At 39.4% G+C, this 19,844-nt stretch overlaps 1 long non-coding RNA gene across 1 annotated transcript; it reads left to right on the top strand.

The window, feature by feature from the left end:
• The first annotated feature begins 17,775 nt into the window (after nt 1-17,775).
• LOC122989440 lies at nt 17,776-19,591 on the top strand. Its single transcript, XR_006405070.1, has 4 exons — nt 17,776-17,808; nt 17,911-17,961; nt 18,051-18,301; nt 18,386-19,591. It is a non-coding gene; the product is annotated as an uncharacterized LOC122989440 (long non-coding RNA).
• The last annotated feature ends 253 nt before the right edge of the window (nt 19,592-19,844 follow it).

The following is a 19,844-nucleotide window of genomic DNA, read 5'->3' on the forward strand; positions in this document are numbered from 1 at the left end:
TAAATTAGAGAAGAGAACTGCATTCTGAAAAGTAATAAAAAAGGTAATAAAACCGCATAATGAGCTCCACTTTTATGCCAGCAGTCTAAATTAATCATTTATGCGAGTGAGAGTCAGTTTCTTAAATTTGTGAATGACTCATGTTATTGACTGTAACTCTTTGTTGATAAATGGCAAAGTTTAAAACCTGTGTGGATGAGTTTAAATGATACTGTGTGGTTCTTCTCAGAGCGTTCAAAGCATTTAACTCAGCTCAGCTGACAAAAAAGAAAAAAATTACAAAAGCTCAAAAAAACCCACATGGCGGCGTAAATTGAATCACATTTAAAGCTAGATTCACTAATAAAAGAAACCCATTACCTGACAGCCTGTTGAGTCTGCTGCAGTGTATTATTCACAGTAATGAGAGCCCCATCTATTCACATGAAGCAGATTAACAGCACAGGAACTATTGCAAATTGCTAATGAATGCCATGGATACACGTTAGGGGTAAATGACATAAACCTGTTAACTGTAGCTAAGTGACAGAGAATGAAATTTGATTACAGTGAAGTGTGGCCTGTGGCTGAAAAGTAATAAATACATTCTCCATATATCCCTCATATAAACTCTGAAGTCAAAATGCAAGTCAAAAATCCCCATAGCTAATCAGCTCCTACAAGAAATCTCCTCTAAAACGACTCAAAATAATGTACACTGTCCATGTTTCAGTGATCTGCCACACGTATGATTAAAGGATATGGCTGGTGATTCTTATCTTATGTGCAGAGCCAAACCAACAATGAATTAGTCCTACCACCAAGTATTTCCCATGTAGTCAAAAAGCCTGATATAGCTTATTCCTTTAGGCCTAAGTCCTTCATTGTTGGCAAAAAAACAACAACAACAAACAATTAAAAACATATCAGTAAGTCACATTGTTGCACTGAATGACATGTTCCTTCGTCATCCCACATAAAGCATCCTGCCACCATGAATACTCACTATAGAGCACTGAATGTGTATTAATCCACAGCTAAAAATAAACTACAACACCCAGTTGTTTTGGGGGAATCTAAAAAATATGAAATTATCGTATGTCTGTGACCTGTTCTTAAAGATTTATGTCTTCATTAGGAACGAATGGGTGTGCGGCAGGCAGAGTAGGGAAGTGTTTTCATGGGATGTGTTGACAATAAGAAAAGTACAGAGCAACATCAGTCTTGTCTTTTAAGGTCTGGTTTAATTAAATAAGCAAAAACTTCTTAAACTGAGTTTAGGCTGATGTTGTGGTTGTGGTACGATAAAGGAAAGAAGTTAAAAGACACCAGTGTTGTCTCGGATTGCAACATTTCCAGTTTATTTCCTGTCTCAGGTGTCCACTATCCTGTAAAGTCAAAGGTGGAAAAAAACACCTGTGTTTACCATTTTTATGCCATGACATGCAAACAGTGATCGTATATGTCAGTCACACTTTGTACACCATCCACCATTACCATGCAGTGAGTAGCGTATCAACTTTAAGCTACTTCCACAGTTCCAAGCCGTTCACACTAAATGCACAAGCGTGCATGCTTTGCACGATGCAGGATGAAGGGCGTTACATAAAGCATTACCCATTTAAACAGCTAATTAGGATGCTTCAGACTATGCTGGAATGTGCATAATCACAATATTAATTTTCAAACCTGGTTCCCCCATGCCATTCTTGACATTGTTTATCCAAATCCCAGAAAGTAGGAGTTACATAACTCTGGGAATTCACAAAATAAACTTCTTCTCTTTCTTCTTCTTGCTGCCCTTTTTCTGGAGGGGAAAACAGAAAATCACTATGGCTACATTCACATTACATGCTGAAGTGTCCCAAATCCGATTTGTGAAGTGTGAACAAACCAAATCAGATCTGAGACACTTACATATGTGGTCCTAGATCTGATTCATATCCGATCTCTGGCTCTGTTACCACTGTCAGAACTATCATATCTGAATTCATATGGTTTTTTTTAACATCTCACGTCTCTGTGCATATTGCCTGTTGTCATCATTCAGTGTCGGCACCTCACAGCCCAGTAAAAATAAAGATGGAGGAGAGCAACAACAGCAATGGTGGTCAACGGGATGAGATGAGTAAGTTTCAAATTTGTTGGACATTTATGGAGAAGCTTCTATTCAAGTCAAACCGAATGCTAGCACAGCCATACCATCTATGTATATGATTTGACTGTTGCACAAATGACAGTATTGTTGTTATTCTTGTACATATGCGGCTCACATTTCAGTTAAATCAATGGAGCTGGATACATGTCACTTACAAACATGGATGTGAACCTTCAACACAAAAAGATCTGACAAAAAAAATTGGAATTAAGTATTAAGGCTTGTTATGTGAACGTAGCCTTAGAATACATTAAGACTATGTCTTTAAAAACTTCTACAGCTCCCCTCTATATCCGTTCTGTTTCAATGTTCTACCTTCCAAACCTCATCCTTACTGAATGTGATACTGTACTTTCCCATTTAGAGGTGCTGCCTTCCGAATTTAGGCAAAGAGGCCAGAGGAGGCAAATGGAGCTCATATCTTATGGATGATACCGTGTGCCACCCCAGCCCTTTGCTTCAGGGGTTAATGGCTTTCAGTAGTAACAAGCCTGGCCAGGCGTGTTAGTGGGGAGCACAACACCGGGGCGTGGTGGCATGACTTCATCACCGGCGGAAAGAGTGAGTGACAGAAGGAGGTTAAGAGAGAGAGGATGGAGGAAGGGAAACCAACAGATTCTATATGTGAGCGCTTGTGTGTTTGTCACACACAGTGAGTCATCTTCACACAACCTCACCAACACAATTCTGTCTTTCCTCTCCTCCCCCACCACCAACGCCCCCCCAGATAAATAATTGACACTCTTTTCCCACCGTGGTCCACTGGTGTAAGACATTTTGCTTTCCGGACATCATTCCTGGAGAAGAGAGAACATGATTCTTTCTTTTTTCTCTCCATCTCTGTTTCTTTCTCTTTCTGAGTCTCTCATTCGCCTCTATCTTTCCCACACAGAACTCTCTGCAGGAAACGATGAATAGTGAGCGTTTTTTTTAGGGAATGAACAGTTATCTATTATTGAGCAGCCGTCAGCAGCAGCTATCTCTATCTACTAGGCTGCTAAAATAAATATGACACAGCACTGGAGAGATTTGCACAGATCTGAACTGAGCCCACTCGTGCCCTGAACATTCTGAGTTACACATTTACCAGCAAAAGCAAAACCCAAGCGAGCCAGTTGCTCAAAGCAACTAGTAAATAAAATGTTATTTTTGTGTAACAAAAAGAAAATAGACATTTTTTTTTTGTTCAAACTTTCTTGCTGAGTGACTGAATGGGAAAGAAAGGTTGTCTGATAAACACAAGGTGGTTTGGATTCTTTAGATTTAGTATTTTTCACGTCACAGTTTTATCCTCCATCCACTTCCTCTGCTTTGTCTAACTTTTCCTGTCATTTCAGACCCCGGGTGCTTTCCATTTGGCTCCTCACTTCCCTCACTCGCATCTTAGGTCCTCCCAGCGGAAGTGATGCGCTTTTTTCCAGATTCAAGGATGGAGGAATTTTATTTACAAAATGGGAAAGACATAAGAAAATAAAGTATTTTGGCTTAAATCAGTCAGTTGCAAGATTGTATTAAAATCATGCAGTGTTATTAATATTACAGTAATGCTGTTTCCTCAGCAGCCCAGCAGCTGCTTTAGCTGTCCTGTCAGATCAATTGACCAATCAATAAACAGATTCAGATGAAAGGGGTGTTGCCATCTGGTAAAAAAAAACTTCTGCTCCGCGTCTCCTCGAACAAATTCCAGGTCACGGGCCGGAGCACAGAGGAGCGAGGACAGGAGTGAGCAGAATTAGCATAATGGAAAGCCATCAGTTTCCACCTGTCCACCAGTTGCACTTAATGGCCATCACCAGTCACCTGATCAGTCTCGAGCATGCACACCTGTTCCTTATTAGTCAATTATGACAGTATATATACTCTCCAGTGAACACTCCTTCTATTCCAGCTTATCTATGTGGCTGTTGTGTCCCTTTGTCCTTTTGGATTTGTTAGTTGATTCTTTCCCCCTACCTGTTGACGACTATAAATCTGATTTACCAAATCAAGTTGTACCTCCTTTGTTCAGAGAGTCCGCCTCTGAATCCTATTTCCTGCATTTACAAGTGTTACAGGACTAAATAAGAGGTGATTTTGTTACAATGGATTTTCTTGAATACACCAGGGAATGGCTCATAAGGGCACCTCACTCAGAATAGAAACTCCACAGCCCACAAGTGCTACAGCGGGCGAAAAGTAAGGCAGGACCACTTCCTTATGGAGTCATAATCTGCAAGATAAAAAGAAAGGATCAGCAGATTCAGGCAGTGAACTTGTCAATGGAGGCTCTGACTGCGGAACGTCACATCTCTGGGATGAGGAGCTGGGGGTACTGCATGTGCAGTGTTGGCTCGGAAGCAAATCTTCAAGGTTGAATCCAAATATCAGGACTTTCCTCAGACTTGCAGTGATAAACGTAGACTTCTGCCCAGATCCACAAGTGGCCTCATTCACATTTATGGCAGACTTCCAGAATTCATAGCAATATGAGTGTGAAGATGTACAAGACAGGAGGTGTTGTATACATACAAAATATTCATAAGCCTACTTATTTGGATTTGTTTCTTAAAATCTCCAGAATTTCACAGGGAAAGGTTGGTTTTTATCCAACTAAGATAAAGAAAAATCAGACCACCTACAAAGAAACGATCTTCTATTAATGAAAAGATAACATTAGCAGTGTTCATGTTCATTTAAAGAGAAAGTTTTACTGTGCATCAGTCATTAACTATCTCTTTTATGCAATGTAAAGCACCAAACCCTGCACATGTCTTGCTAGGAAACATTAAGAACATTTTTTTTCACTTTTTTTTTTTAACATCTGTCACAAGGTCAAGAACTTGCATTCATATCCATAAGCGAGTGAGTGAGACTGGCGCTATGGGTCTCATAGGGCATTTTATTTCCTTGCAGCCGAGTGGCCTCTCAAACTTAATGTAAAAACAGTTGGCATGTCAGTTTGTAAGACTGAAGTCTGCAAGGGGCTCAGTCCACAAGTCCAGAGGGTGGACATTTGGACATTTAGACAGAGACAGACTCAGTTTTCTTCAATGACAGGCATGGCTGTCGTCAACAGAGCAGAGTTGAGTTCAGAATTCTAATTGAAAAAGGTCTAATTGAAGTCAGACTGATGCTTTACTGTAGATGTTTACTCCCTTTCAGAGTTTGAAATTGTGACCTTTTTTTAATTGCTGAGTAACTTTTTAAAATCCAGAACACTGTGCTAAGATGCAGCATCCATACAAGCTTTGTCAAAGTCAGACCTGCAGTGTCTGAGATATCACGTTTAAAGATTTTGACCTTTTAATTATTGCACCCCATTAGGCTAATCACTTTAATTTGTAATGAGTACAAAATGTGTGCAGCAAGTGTAATGTCAACCAGACCCACGGTATATTTGAGTCTGCGCCTTTTCAAAGCTTCACATTTTGTGCTTTTTTAAGAATATAGTCAAACCTGATGACAAATCTTGCATAGCTCAAGTTTAAAACAACTCATTTAAAGGATAAGGCTTGCAATTTTCTATATTTTTCTTATTGTCAACAAACCTCATGTGCAGCCAAACCAACAATGAATCGATCTACTCACAAGTATTGTGTGTATCCATCGTCTGATATTGCTCTGTGCTGTAGACCTCTGTTGTTGTCCAAAAACTATTAAAAACATGTCAGTGAGCCACACCGTTGCATTGGGTGACGTGTTCATTCATCAAGAAGAGTTTGGGCATTTGTAGTTTCCAAAGACTAATAGCAACGATCAGGCGGGGGGGGGGGGGGGGCACTTTGCGAAGTCTGGGTGCATACACTGCCGTCTTGTTTAATACAATGATGCAGGTTGGTTGAAATTACTAAAAATTGAATTAATGTTGTTGTTTTTTTTGTTTGTTTTGTTTTGTTTTAGCAACCATAAAATAAATAAAAGCACAATTACTTTCATGGATTATCAATCAAACCAAGTTAGACAAAACAAAAATCTACTTTATGTAGGCTAGTAGGTAAGTTCATACTGCCATTTAGTGCATGCACAATCTACAGCAGTGTTTCAGAGGGTCTTGGGAAGATTAAAACAGGTTCCCAAATGATCTGGATGCATAATATGAAGCCAAAGCCCTCTCAAGTCCTTTAAAAAATAGACATGTTGAATAAAACACTGTAAATTGTTAGGTCAGTGGTCTAAAGGCAGGATAAACATTGTCTCATTAGCCTACACAATAACATCCCAAATCAGTTTTAGTTCATAAAAACATTTGAGAAAATGTGTATCCCAGGGGGAAAAGTGTGAAAACTGATCTACAGGCAGTGAAACAGCAAAAGCAATCTGAAAAATAACCAAACAAATTTAAGTTTTTCTTCAGGAAGAAATCTAACTTCTTTGGGGCAATACACTTCAATAAATACAACATGAGAGAACAAATGCTCACTTCAAGGCAGAAGAACACAAATCCATTACTCTGGAAAACAAAAATGTCCTTTAGTATCAAAAGTAAAATCTATACAATGTTCCTCTATGTCAGTGCTTTGGAACATCCCTTCCTTGATGCTTTCACCTCTAAAAGGTTACGATAAAGTGGTTGGTGGTCCAGATATACTCTGATAACTCCTTCTTAATGTCAGCAGACCTAAAAGTGCATAATTTCAGCATCTTGTCATCTTCAGCATGCTTTTTTCTGTAATTGCAGGGCATATATTTAATGGTGCACAATAGCTAGTAGGCTATTTTCTTTGAAATGTAGTCAAGTTCTTGATTAAGATAGTTACTTTACATCCCTGGGTATACTCTCCAGCTCTTTCAACTCTACTTCAATCGTGCAGCTCTTCTAGACATTCGACATGTGATCGGAGTAGGTTGTGACGATCGAAAAAATGTATCCACTGTTCTACAGCTGCTCCTTTTCCCATGATTGTGTGCAGGAGAAATGCTTTTTGGGCCCCTGTTGGAGCCAGAATTTGTAATTCCATGGTTCGGCCACTATGTCAAATTGGCTTCAAAGCCTGGGGGCTTGGTTTACAGAGCTTCACTAGCTTGTTGTGCTACATATCACAACCTCTTGACTTTGAACCTTAGGTCTTTGAAAAATGTACATCGTAGCACAAAGAGGTTGTGATATGTAGCACAGCAACCTTGCAATTTGTGTTCCAGCGCATGTGCAGTCATGTCTGCCGTACACAGAACTATTCTCCGGAGACTGAAAACGTAAACGCTGTTTTTAGTCTTCGTAGCAGTTTCTAAACAAACTACTGGCCATAATCCTTGTGGTGAAGGAACATGTCACCCGGTGCAACAGTATGACTTTCTGACATGGTTTTAATAGTTTTTGGACAACAACAGAGGTCTACCACACAGAGGAATAAAATACATCAGGCTTTGGATACACACACAATACTTGTTGGTTTGGCTCTGCACATGAGATTTTTAGTGGCCATATCTTTTAAACATAAGTGTATTCAAGCTGAAATATGAACCACTGAGAAGAAAGCAGGGGAACATGAAGTCTGTTAAAGAGTCAAGGAAATTCCAGAAACAACAACAATAGTGCTGTAAACTTCTGGTCAGAGTGCCACTGGAGCACAGCAGGGAGCAAACACCTTGTTTAAAAAAAAAAAGACTGAATTTTATGGCATTCCTGCCTTTTTCTTGTCTTTCTTTCTTTCTTTTCTTTTTTTTTTTTTTGAGCTTTTGAGCTGTGAACTGCCACAGCTGCATGTGACTTAAATCACTCTGAACCTCATCATGTCACAGCTACGTTACCAGCTCTTCTGTTACTGAAGGAAGCAGAAATCAGTATTTTTAAACTATCATAATTAAAACACTGTCATCCAGTCACCAGGAGCTGACATTTTGAGCTGATATGCAAAATCTTTAAATGCTCATTACACGTATCCAGCACACTGTATTCTTGTCAGCACAGAAGAGCCTCGGACATGATTTTTGGACTATATTGGGACACACATTGTTCCACTGAACCCAGGGAAATTAGGGAAATTATTTTTGAAAGGTCTGCAGAGCGCTCTGCCACTGTTCACAGTCAGGTAAAATAATATTCAAAGTACAGAACTGTATAATTAAGACTGCAACATAAGTGGTTAGGATTTAACAAAACCTTTAAATCAGGTATAAGACAAGTCTTGTTCTGAAAATGTACATTTTTTATTCGCTCTGTAAAACCCAAAGTTTGAATCATTGTCAGGGGTCAAAATATCACACTGATGTCTCTGCTTTGTATGCATTTTTACACTTCTCTCTTCCTCTTTCCCTCTCCATCGCTCCTTCCTACCACCTTATCCTCCCTTTACCTTCCTCTCCCCCTCAGTTTCCTGCATCCCATTGTTCTTCTCTGCCCCGAAGCCTCTGAAGTCTATATATAGCAGGTGATTCTTCTAGAGGGATCAGTGGTTGTGTTGCTTTCCTAGGACGCCCTCAGTGTTTGGAGGAAGTAGTTTAGTCTAATCTCATTTTTTACGGTGTGAGACTCCTGCTGGAATATTTTAAAGTATACACAATGAAGCTCGACACCGCTTTAAAACCAAAGCTGTACTCCGATATGTCTCAAGTAATGTCAGCAAGATGATATCTAATCAGCCACAAATCAATGATAGATATTCACTTAAAGATAGACTGAAGAACAGTGTATAAGTAAGTATTTAAAGAGTTGTTTCTTCCAAATAACAAAGACTACATTTTCCACTTAACTCAAGTAGCACAGTATCTAGCCATGTGCACATTTTCAGGTGTATGTGTTGATGTTTTGAGATATTCACTGCAAGACAAGACTTCTGCCACCTGCCTATCGCATTGGACTTGAATGGACTTTTGTTTGTAGTTCTTAAAGAATTAAAACCATTCATTTTTTAAAAAAGGAGCAATTTCACTAGTTATGTTTTGTTCTGTTTTTATGCACCTTTTCCATTTGTCTATTACACTAAATGGCAGAAATATGTGGGGTAAAAAGCTAAAAATGGCAGAGAAACGTTTTTACATTTTGCTTATTGCATGAAAGACGATGCAATAAAGGCTGATGGAAACAGATGCTTAAACAAACAAACCCCAAGTTACTACTTTCTGCCATTAATGGTAAACAAAGTATTTATACCATTTGACATCTCACCTCAACTGTTTGAAACTTTTCAGTGTATATTCTTAGGGTGTTTTCAAACCTGCGTTGTTTCATTAGGTGTACTCTGCAAGTGTGAGCTAAACACCACCCATGGCCAGGTGTGTTTTGGGATGCAGATGAGCAGCTGGCAGCTAGCCGGAGAGTGAATCGAGATCCGACCTGGACTGGTACAACAAAGTACATTGCATACTTGATATTTGGGCAGACAGAACCTTCTTCCTTTATTAATGTTCTCACTCCCACCCAGGAAACAACTAAGCAAAGAGCAGAGTGAACGTTCCCATGCATTTTGGTTTGCTTGGATTTTTTTCTGTGTGAAAAGAATGGGAGAAGCAAAAAGTTTGCCAGCTCATCCATTTGGACCAAAGCAAATGAACTATAGGTTAGAAAATGCTCTTAGTAGCGTCACCTCGGCAAAAGAGAAAAAGAGCAGGAACAGGAACTCTAACTTAGATATCACAATGTGGGACGTGCTGTTGAATGAAACTCAGTGATACACTGACGAACACCAGCACAATGAGCACTTACCTCAGATATTGTCACTGTGTATTTTATATGATTATATGATCCACTTTTATAGGAATTCATTTTTCGTACCAGAAAGTCAGATGCTCTGGAGATACAAGGATTTCAGACTGCAGCAGCAGCAGTGGGTTGAGGAAGCCCCTCACATGAGATCACAGCGGTCTGATTCATTCAGGCTCTCTCATTGTCACTGCATCAATGCAACAACAACAGTGAGGGGGAGGCAGCATAGTGAGCCAAGATAACAGTGTCACACACACACACACACACACACACACATTTGTGCAGCCATCGTTGTTAGGACATTGCATTGGCTTTCATTCATTGTGGACACAAACCCTAACCCTGACCTAAACCAGGACCTTAGAAATGACGTTTTGCCTCATTAGGACTGGGCTTTTGTCCTCATGAGGACTACTGGTCCCAACAAGGTTGGTGTTTATACCAGAAAAGGTCCCAAAGAGGTAACAAACATACACACACGTACACACAACCACGCCTTGCAGTTAGCCTGCCTCTGTGTTCAAGACTGCAGCTACATGTTGATTTGATGATTTGGCCATCAGAGAGAGACAGAAAGAAGGAGAGAGACTCGATTTTGAATCGCCATAGCAACGGGGGACTGTAGAGAAATCTGATTCTCTCTTTTAATCTCTTTTTAAATCATCTTTGAAAAGATGGTATGGTTCAGTGACAGTGTGTGTGTGTGTGTGTGTGTGTGACAGAGAGAGTGAGGGAAATACTCTGAGTATGAGAATGAATCTCTACAATAATTGTGGCCTACGTCTCTCCATACCTTCTCTCCCCACCACCGGCACCACACACACACACACACACACACACCCTTCACTTCTTTCTCTTTTGTCAGTGTATAGATTTTCTCTCTCTGCTGGCCTTGTCTTCCTCTCTGCACAATGCCACGTTTCAGAATAGCAATCAGCCTGCCTCATTTGGCCGCTGTCTCCTCGCGTACCAGAGAATACTTCTGCTCTCAAGTCAAAGGCTGCTCACTGAAGACATCCAGCCTTCCCTCACAGGGTGAATTAGATATTTAAGTGGTTAGATGCTTTTTGTTGCAACTCAGCTAGTGAAAATTCAAGATTAAAAACTTAAAAAAAAAATCTCAGACTTGCACAGTAAAGTTGAAGTTGAAATATGGCAGATTGAAATCCAGTTTGCGTCCCTTGTTGCATTTCATATCCTCTTCTCTCCTACTTTACCTTATCTCCATCTTTTTCTCTCTCATTGTCCCATTCTCCAGTAAAAAAAAAAAAGTCAAGTAATCTTGTTGTAGTACAAATCTGAATTCCAGTCTCTGCTTGCAGCGATTGAAAAAGCCCACAATTTTGCTGATATGAGCATCATTGTAACGACTCCAGGGACAGCCTTTGTGCTACATCAGAAATGAGTCAGTGTCTGCCTCAGGTTTACTAAAGCCCTAACGTAAGAATAACACCACCAACGTATGATTTTGAAAAATTATTAAAAATAGACGAGATGCATACTTTAGCAGGGCATTCTGCATATTTTTCTCTCGGTTGCACGACCGTTGCATCATATTAGAGCTAATGAGCTCAGTCTGAATCACACAAAGCGGGGCTCAGGAGGTTATTTTAAATTATAATCTGCTCTAAATTACTGATTGATTACCTGCTTAACACTTCAGTCAGCACAGGAATCTATTGGATGACTCCGTCCAGCCATGTGCAAGAGTCACCAAACAAGTCTTAACAGATTTTCTTTCTCTGAATTTATATCTTTTTTCTTTTTTTTTGTTGCTTTTTTTACACACTTAACATCAGTTGGTTTCTGCTTTCCTTTCTCTTGTTTTATCATCTTCCTCCTTTGAACAAATGCCATCATTGTGTCTTGACGTTATGCAGAGGCCAGGCCTGTGCAGCCGCTGTGCAGTCCCTGGCCTTGTTAATATTTTACATGGTAAGAAGCCAGTGCAGACGCCTGGTTTTCTCCCAAAAGAAAAGTCTTCTCCTCATTTAACCTCCAGCACCCAATATCCATACTAACCAGCTCAGCCAAGGACTTGACTAGAGACACACTGATTGTTGCAGCGTGGGCTCTCTGTTTTTTCTCTCTAGCACTGTGCTTAAGTCTATTCCCATGCAACATGACAGACACTATAAAAATTAGCTGCCATGGATTTATAATTCTCTAAAGCAACAATAAATTCGAGCATTATGGAGAAAACACGGCCGTCACTGCAAAGACAGAAGGCTAAACTATGATTCTGATCCTAACTAGACTGAGTCAGCCTGCAAATGATTGGTCACCTCATAAAAAATGCAGTCCCTGTTTAAATCCCTGAGCCTCTCTTGAGTTTTCTTCTATAAAAAGTGCTCTTCTCTGCTTAAAAAGAAGCCAAAAGCAGAGGTTTTTCGTCTGAAATATGACCGCTTAACAAAAAGTTTTAAAAAAGGTTGCAGCAGTTTGAAAACTCTGGAAAAGTGTGAGCATGCCCATAGTTAAATGACTTATAAGTCCAGAAACAAACACCAGTGTTGCAGCAATAACAGGGAATGGGAAAAAAGTTACTTTGACTAATTATGTCACAAACTGAAGATGTAAGAAACATGACAGAATGAGTTCATGTCATCACTGCAATGGATTAAAGTCTAACTGCAATTACAATTTCGCTGCCAAAATAATTATTGCTAATAGGTTTCAATCATTAAAAGGATTTAAAAAATGATCAGAAATAATTATTTTCTGTTGTGCTGCAGCTGACCAGTTAGTTATCTATCCTGCAAACTGACCCTAGCAGTGCAGGTTTCGCTATCGGATGTACAGTACCAGTCAAAGGTTTGGACACACCTTCCCATTCACCTGAATTTGTCTGTAAGTTAAGAGACATTAGTGGGGAAATGAATATGAATTGTTGTTCAAAGTCTGTGGCTGATGTATTTTTTGTAGCTGGCTGCTGTCTGGCTGGCTGTCCGCCTACAGCTAGGTCTCCATCCAATTGTAGCGCAAATTTGAATAGAAATTTCTGAAAATCTGCAAAGGAAAATGCAAATTAATACACGTTTCAATCCACTACTGTTATGCAAATATTAGGAGTTGGGATCATCCAGATAAACAATCAGTGCCGTTAATTCTGCAGTCTGGTGCCATTAAACCATTGCAGTAGAAGACGACTTTACAAGATGCTGTAATTAAAAGAATGCCAGAAAAACCCCAAACGATTGAAAATGTGATGCAAATGTGGCATTTATGTTTGTTTCATGTCTTAATTTGAGAAGCATCGCAGTCTTGTCATCGGTTCACACAGATCTGATGTTTTTATCTTAAGTGGTGTTAATTCACATGTAGTCTACATGATTTATTTGCTAAGTCTGTTCCCATTGCATCTGTTGCATCTTCTTTTTATTGATACAACACTTTTCCACCTCAGCCAAGCATAAAGAGTTATTTCCGATATTTAGACATTTATCTTTAATTTCCAGCATTCCCACTCAGGTTTTTTTATACATGAATTGAACATATGCTTAAAACGGGTGGATGTAAATGCACTTTATGATGCAGACAATGATACTGCTTTATGTGAATATGGTTTAAAATAAAACAATTTGATTAGTTGTGTGAAAACAAGTTCTCCTTCTATGTAGACGGGGAACCAACAGCTCAAATCAATACAAAGATAAGGGGTGTCATCAAGAAACTCTTAAATATAAATTTCTCCATTTAGGGTTTCAGTTTTTGTGATTTACAGAACAGATATCTGTGCTGTACCAGAAAAAAAAAGTATTAAACATATTGAAACAGAGCTTTTCACTGCATTCATATACCAATGTAGCCAAAAATGCCCAGCCCCACAGCAGCCTAAATCTTGCACGCTGATTTACACGCCAGAGTCATCACATGTTCACTGGTCCTTTTCCAGGTGTCGACACCAGCCCAAGTGTTGCTAACTGGAGCTGTTTCTCAGCCCAACCCAACCCAAGCTTAAATCCTAACATCCTATCCAAATCTGGCTGGATAACATTTGGTCCTCATGTGCCAGAAAACAGCCGAAACACAGAACATGAACCAACATTCAGCTGCAACTAGTCTGATTCTGGCCGGCTACCTGGGATATTCACCATGAACCAATGAGACTGAGATTGGCAGCCTTTACTAGATGCTACATTTCAAAATTTCACCTTGTATACCACAGGGTCAAATCTGACTAGAAATGTGCTGGATAGCTTTATGACACAAAACAGGAAGAGATTGATGTTCTCCCGTTACAAACAGAGTTTCTAACACACTCTCGAAGGCAGATGGCAGAAGGACTCAAAGACATGGAAAATTGCTTTCTTGCTGTTTATCCTCTTCAGTGAAGTAGAAGAAAAAATATTTGTTTGAAGTAGCAACATCCGCTTTATTGAGCGTGAGTTTTGCTTCCTGCTAAAAAAGATTTAGAGTTTATTGGTTTTTAGGAAATAATTCAGAGGAACATTAGCAGTGGCAGCATTACTGGTGCGAGACACAGATTACCAATCATCTCCATCATGGCTTCATTTGTTTACAGTAATTATGCAAGGGTATCACAAATAGTTTGGCAATGATTGATGTTTAAATAGCACAGAGACTTTTATGTATATCAAGAGAAGCTGCTGCCTTTTCATGAGGCAATTTTATGGTTTTACCACTGAATTATGGTCTGCATTGTGCCATCCAGGGTATGCTCACAGCTTCTGTCCAAGACAGTGGGGGTAATCGATTAAATGCACCAATGCGCTTAGTAAACTAGATCACATACTATACATTTATTCTAAATTCTCCCCTTCCAGAGCAGTATAATGAAGACTCCAGGGATGTTTTGGCCTCAAGGGTAAAGTAAGGGTCAGAGGTCATACAAGACTGTCCGGCTCATCATGATAATCATCTTACTTTATTGCTATTCATGATTTCTGAGATGTATTACTGTGACTCAAACAAACGTTTCTCTTTTTTGACCAATTTCTCAATAGGTGATAGTATTATGTGAATGTTAATATGGGTATGAGAGATATGTGGCATTTAAAAACGTTTGAGGGTGATATAGATACAGAAGAGAAAAGTTGTAACGAAGGGACTGAACCATGTGTTTATCTGCTTTAACGTTAGCATGTCCGGCTAACTATCTTACTACCTACAGTAGTAACCGTTAACTGACTGGTTGCACTATGTACCAAAAGTACAGTGTCTCAGATCTTTAGCACAATATCAAGTATTACCACTACATTAACAATATCAATATTACTGGTATTACCAATATCAAGTAATACCAATTTTAGAAGCTTCACATTTTAAAAAGAGTCAGGTTAAATTATTAAAGTCAGCTGAATACAGCGTTTCCAACCAACTCATGGAGCTAATGTTAGCTCAGTTAGTTAGCTAGCTGACTAATAACAACAGTTGTCATTTCAGCTGGCAAAACTGACAAACTTGGGAAAGAAATGAGAAGCTGCTTTTGTCTACATTTGTCTGAAATCAAGGACATATTGTTTTAAAAAATGAGTAAGCATTTAAAATGGTAAGTCTGGCACTGTTATCACTTCATGAGAACGGAAAGCCTGACCAGTGTAGCAACAGTGGCTGGTATGAGGTCATTCCTGACCCACATCATAATTCAACATTTCACTTTAAAGTACATTTTTTGATAAATTTAAGAGGGGTGGGTTGAAGTAATATTTACGTTATTTCAGGTCAGGAAATATTTATGTTGTTCTCCAAATGACCTCTTGTTCTTTACATCAACTAAATCAACACACACACACACAAACATACCATCCAATGACGGGCCCGATCGATTTGATTATGTTACTTAGATTAATACGCTGTAGTTGTGAACACACACATTAACTGCTGCAGAAATAATCAGCTGTCACTAGAAATATGGAAGAAATATATGTGGATTTTTGAGGATTTATGGCAGTCATTTAGGGAGAGGTTTACAGTTGCAGGAGCTGGGGAGGAAAAGCATGGCTGATGAAAAATAGTCTGTCAATCTGTCTGCCCTGGGTAGAATCTCAAACCCTGGAATCTGACGGTAAGAATGAAATATTATGTGAAGTGTGAAATATTCCAGTGGTGAAATATTCTGCTCTGTCTGTCCTTATTATCCATCTCTCTCTGCCTGCCTCTATCCTTTTCTTTTGTCTCACTTTCTACCTTTCTCTCTACTCGTTCTGCTCCCTTCGTCTCACTGCCCTCTCTCCTTGTCTCCTTCGGTCTGTCTCTTTCTATCTCTCTCGGTGCTGCGGGGAGTTACTTAGCATCAAATTGGTCACAGTTTTCACAAAGAAGGAGGGGAGGACAGAGACAGAGAGGAGCAGAGTGGAGAAAGGGTGTTTACCATCTTTATGTTTTTTTTTTGTTTTCAGACAACTAAGAGATATTTTTTATATTTTATTTAAGCAGAGAAAGAGTGAAGTAAAAAATAACAATGTCTAAACCTTGAAGTAAACCAGAAAGGATTGTGCAATTCAACTCACTGTATGCTGCTGAGAAATAGTAAATATTGATGTGGAACACTACATGAAATCATAAAAACTCATCTACATATGGAGGTATCTTCTATTAAAACACCTCCATTAAGTGAAATTAAAGTAGAAACAGTTTTATTTCATTTAATCTGTGTGGTAGAGAGTGGGAATGATTCTTAGCTCAGACTACCAAATCATTAGAGCTGAGATAAAAGCTGTCTAAAATAGAAGTGGACAGAGAGGACACAGTATGGTGCATTTCAGTCTGCCAGCAATGATTATTAGGTGGATTTATAAAAAGTTTGATTTGTTGCTCCCAACAAGTAAAGTGTGATAACTTGGACAGAACTGGAAATTATAGTTATACATTGATATTTTACCCTCATTAACCTCACAGGCTAGTGTGAACCATGTCTGGTGTCTGACATCTGGACAAATCCAAGTACAGGGCAAGTTTATTTATAACAACTTTCCAACCACACTGCAATTAAAATCATTCAAAGGATTTAAAATAAGAATATAAAATAGAAGATACAATAGATAAAATAAGTTACAGTAGAATAAAACTCTAAACTGAAGAGTAAAACAGAGTCTTCATCCATGCTAGCAGCTCATTGAGGCTGTACTTAGAGTAAATGCAAAGGTATGCTCACGATAACAATGCTCACATGCAGATGTTAAATAGATACAGTATAATGTTTACCATGTTAGTTTTGCATGTTAGCATGTTAACATGTGCTATTTAGCATTAAACACAGACTAAAGCAGAGCGTGATGGGCATGTCTTTGGTTTTGAAGGTACTTGGTCATAAACAAAAATATTGGCAAAAATTGACATTTTGACCTGATGGTGGCATTAGATGAAAAGTCAGGGGATCACTGAGGCCATCTTGGAACCATGGATATCTGTACCAAATGTCATAGCAAAAATGTCAACCTCATGGTGGCACCAGAGGAAAAGTCAGTCGATACTAAAGTCAGTAGGATTCATCCCATGGGGACCATGAGTGTCTGTACAAAATCAATCCATCTGAAAGTTGTTTATAAATTTCAGTGTGGGCCAAGGTGATGAACCGACTGACAGACCAAAATCCATAGAGACGTGCCTCTAGCATGGCTCAACATTTCAGAGCAGACTAGTTAGTTCAAAATTTGATTTAATAAAAGGCAGTGGCAAACACAAGTCTTAAGCCTTGACTCGAGAGTTGGAGCAGAGCTCAGGTTTTCTGGGAGTTTGTTCCAGACATGTGGTGCATAGAAAATAAACACTGCTTCTCCATGTTTAATTTTAACTCAGGGGAAAGTCAGCAGACCTGCAAATGACCTTCAAGGTCTGGACGGTTCATAATTTAGCAGCAGATCAGAAATGTATTTTGGCCCTAAATCATTCAATATTTTATAAACTAACAGTCATATTTTGAACAAGATTTCTGGCTTGGTTTGTGGTCTTGAACATTAAGGAAGTTTTATCATATAAGGATCACGGATCAAATCTGATGATGCTAAATGCTGTCAATCATAACGGTTTGGTTTATTCATGCTTTGTGCTTCCAGAGGAATTTTTGAAGGACTTCTACATTTCCACCGTATGTATGCTTGTGATCGACAGTGTGTAGAAAGATATTTTGCTCATTTTAAATGTTAAATGTAACACATTTCTCAAAAATCCATCCCTTTTAACAAGGCAGTGCTGGACTAAATCTACTCAACACATCACAGCTGGACTTGTTCTCAATCAGGTTTGGCTCACTGTGCTTTTGTTACAGTCCTTCTATTAAGGCAGATTTGTAGCATTTGAACTGACAACCCCTGACATGCCTCCACGTAGCAGATTTACATCATTGGAGTTACAGAAGCAGCCATTCTGTACCAGTCTGGGTCTGGTGGAGACTCCGGATTCATTCATTTAACATCCCTTTAATTAATCTACTTGGAGTAATTGTTCAAAAACGAGATGAACTCCAGCAATCGGAGTTCAGGTCATGGTGCAGTGAGCAGGGTGCTGTCCATGGTGCTGAATAGACAGTGCTGCCTGTGGTGCCGACAGCATTACAGCAAGGCTTGGCTGCCTTTATCCAGGTGAGGCACTCACAAAAGCACTTTTTAACACCTTCTGCAAGCTTTTTGCTGATGTAATTGATCGTGTCATCTCTTTTCTCTCAGGGTGAATCTCATCCTACCCTCCATCACATGAGCCCTATGCCTGCCAGCCTCATAGACAGTCATGCCACATACAGAGTTAATTCAAAAGCTTGCTCCTGAACGAGATGAAAGATTGTATTTGTGCCTGTTACTTGAACCGATTCCCTCTACACTGTGACACTTGATGCACCATAGCTTCTTTGTTGCAGGAATTTTAGCAGGAAATGAGGTTTTTCCGCACTCCTCAGCTATCCAGAATGCACCAGAAAGAGTCTGGAACTTTTTGAGAGAGAAACATTTTAGTGAAGCACAAACCCCAAACACGAACACACACAGATAAACACATGCCTCTCTCCCTTTCTCTGTGTACCACACACCCATTCATGTGTGCATGTGCATGCACAGCCACACACACACACAAAGTAACACAGAAGGAATAATAAAAATACCTCTGTACTCACGCTGAGATGAGAGCCTGCAAGTGGAAAATAATGACATCTATTGGGAGTCAAGCATCCCTCTTTGCAACACACACAGATATACACACAAGAATACACATGTGCATACAGCAGCTGATAAATACACTAATGCACTAATACACTATGCATATTGGATTGTAACGGTTTTACTCTTTTTCAATTCAAGTTGATTCAGTCTGTGTTTGGCTGGAATATAACTGATGCTGCTGTAGAAATTAACACAAATTCTGTGTCACATGTGGTACCTGATGTGCTGCCACAGCCGAGGCATTTCTTGGCTCAGTGCTGGTTGTGTTTGCCAGTTCTCTGAGTCATGTGGTCTGTCTACCAAAGAAATTAATCTGACCTCAATAAAAATATTTGCCAAATGTTATTGCAGCCACCTTGCGTGTACTGGAGGGGAATTTGATATTATAGAGTTCCAGTAGGTGTCCAGTCTATCGGTTTTAATTTGACGGCTTCTCTCCTACTGGTGCCTCTGAAACACAAGCAAAATAATCCCAACTGCAACGTTAAGATAAGGATTCACTGTACGCCAGGGGATAATCTCCTGATACTGTGTTGTGTAGCAGCGGGGTGTGCAGTACAGGTAGCATGTGGTAGTCATTTAAAAGTCCCATTACCTTGCAAGCAGACTGCCTCAGTACTGTGAGATTTTCCAACTTATTGCACCTGAGAAAGGCAGGGGTTACCAACAACAGTGGAACAGGGATTTCTATTCCCTGAGTGAGTCACTGTCAGATTTAGAAGCAGACAGATCAGAGGAGTGGATTGGACAGGTTATATCTGTACAGGTTTTCATCCTAGTAGGTCAGCCAGAGGAGAAATTGGCTGCTGCAGTGTAGAAATGTGAATTAAACCTGCATTCACATACAAAAAAATAATAAATTTACATAAAATGGGTGGTAAAATTTTACATCATTATGTAACTCCCCAGAACAGTCAATCTTTAATAATATTAAATAAGGTAAACACTTATTATTCTACAGCATAACTGTATT

Source organism: Thunnus albacares, chromosome 9 (genome assembly GCF_914725855.1).
Source record: "Thunnus albacares chromosome 9, fThuAlb1.1, whole genome shotgun sequence".
Classification (NCBI taxonomy): Eukaryota; Metazoa; Chordata; class Actinopteri; order Scombriformes; family Scombridae; genus Thunnus; species Thunnus albacares.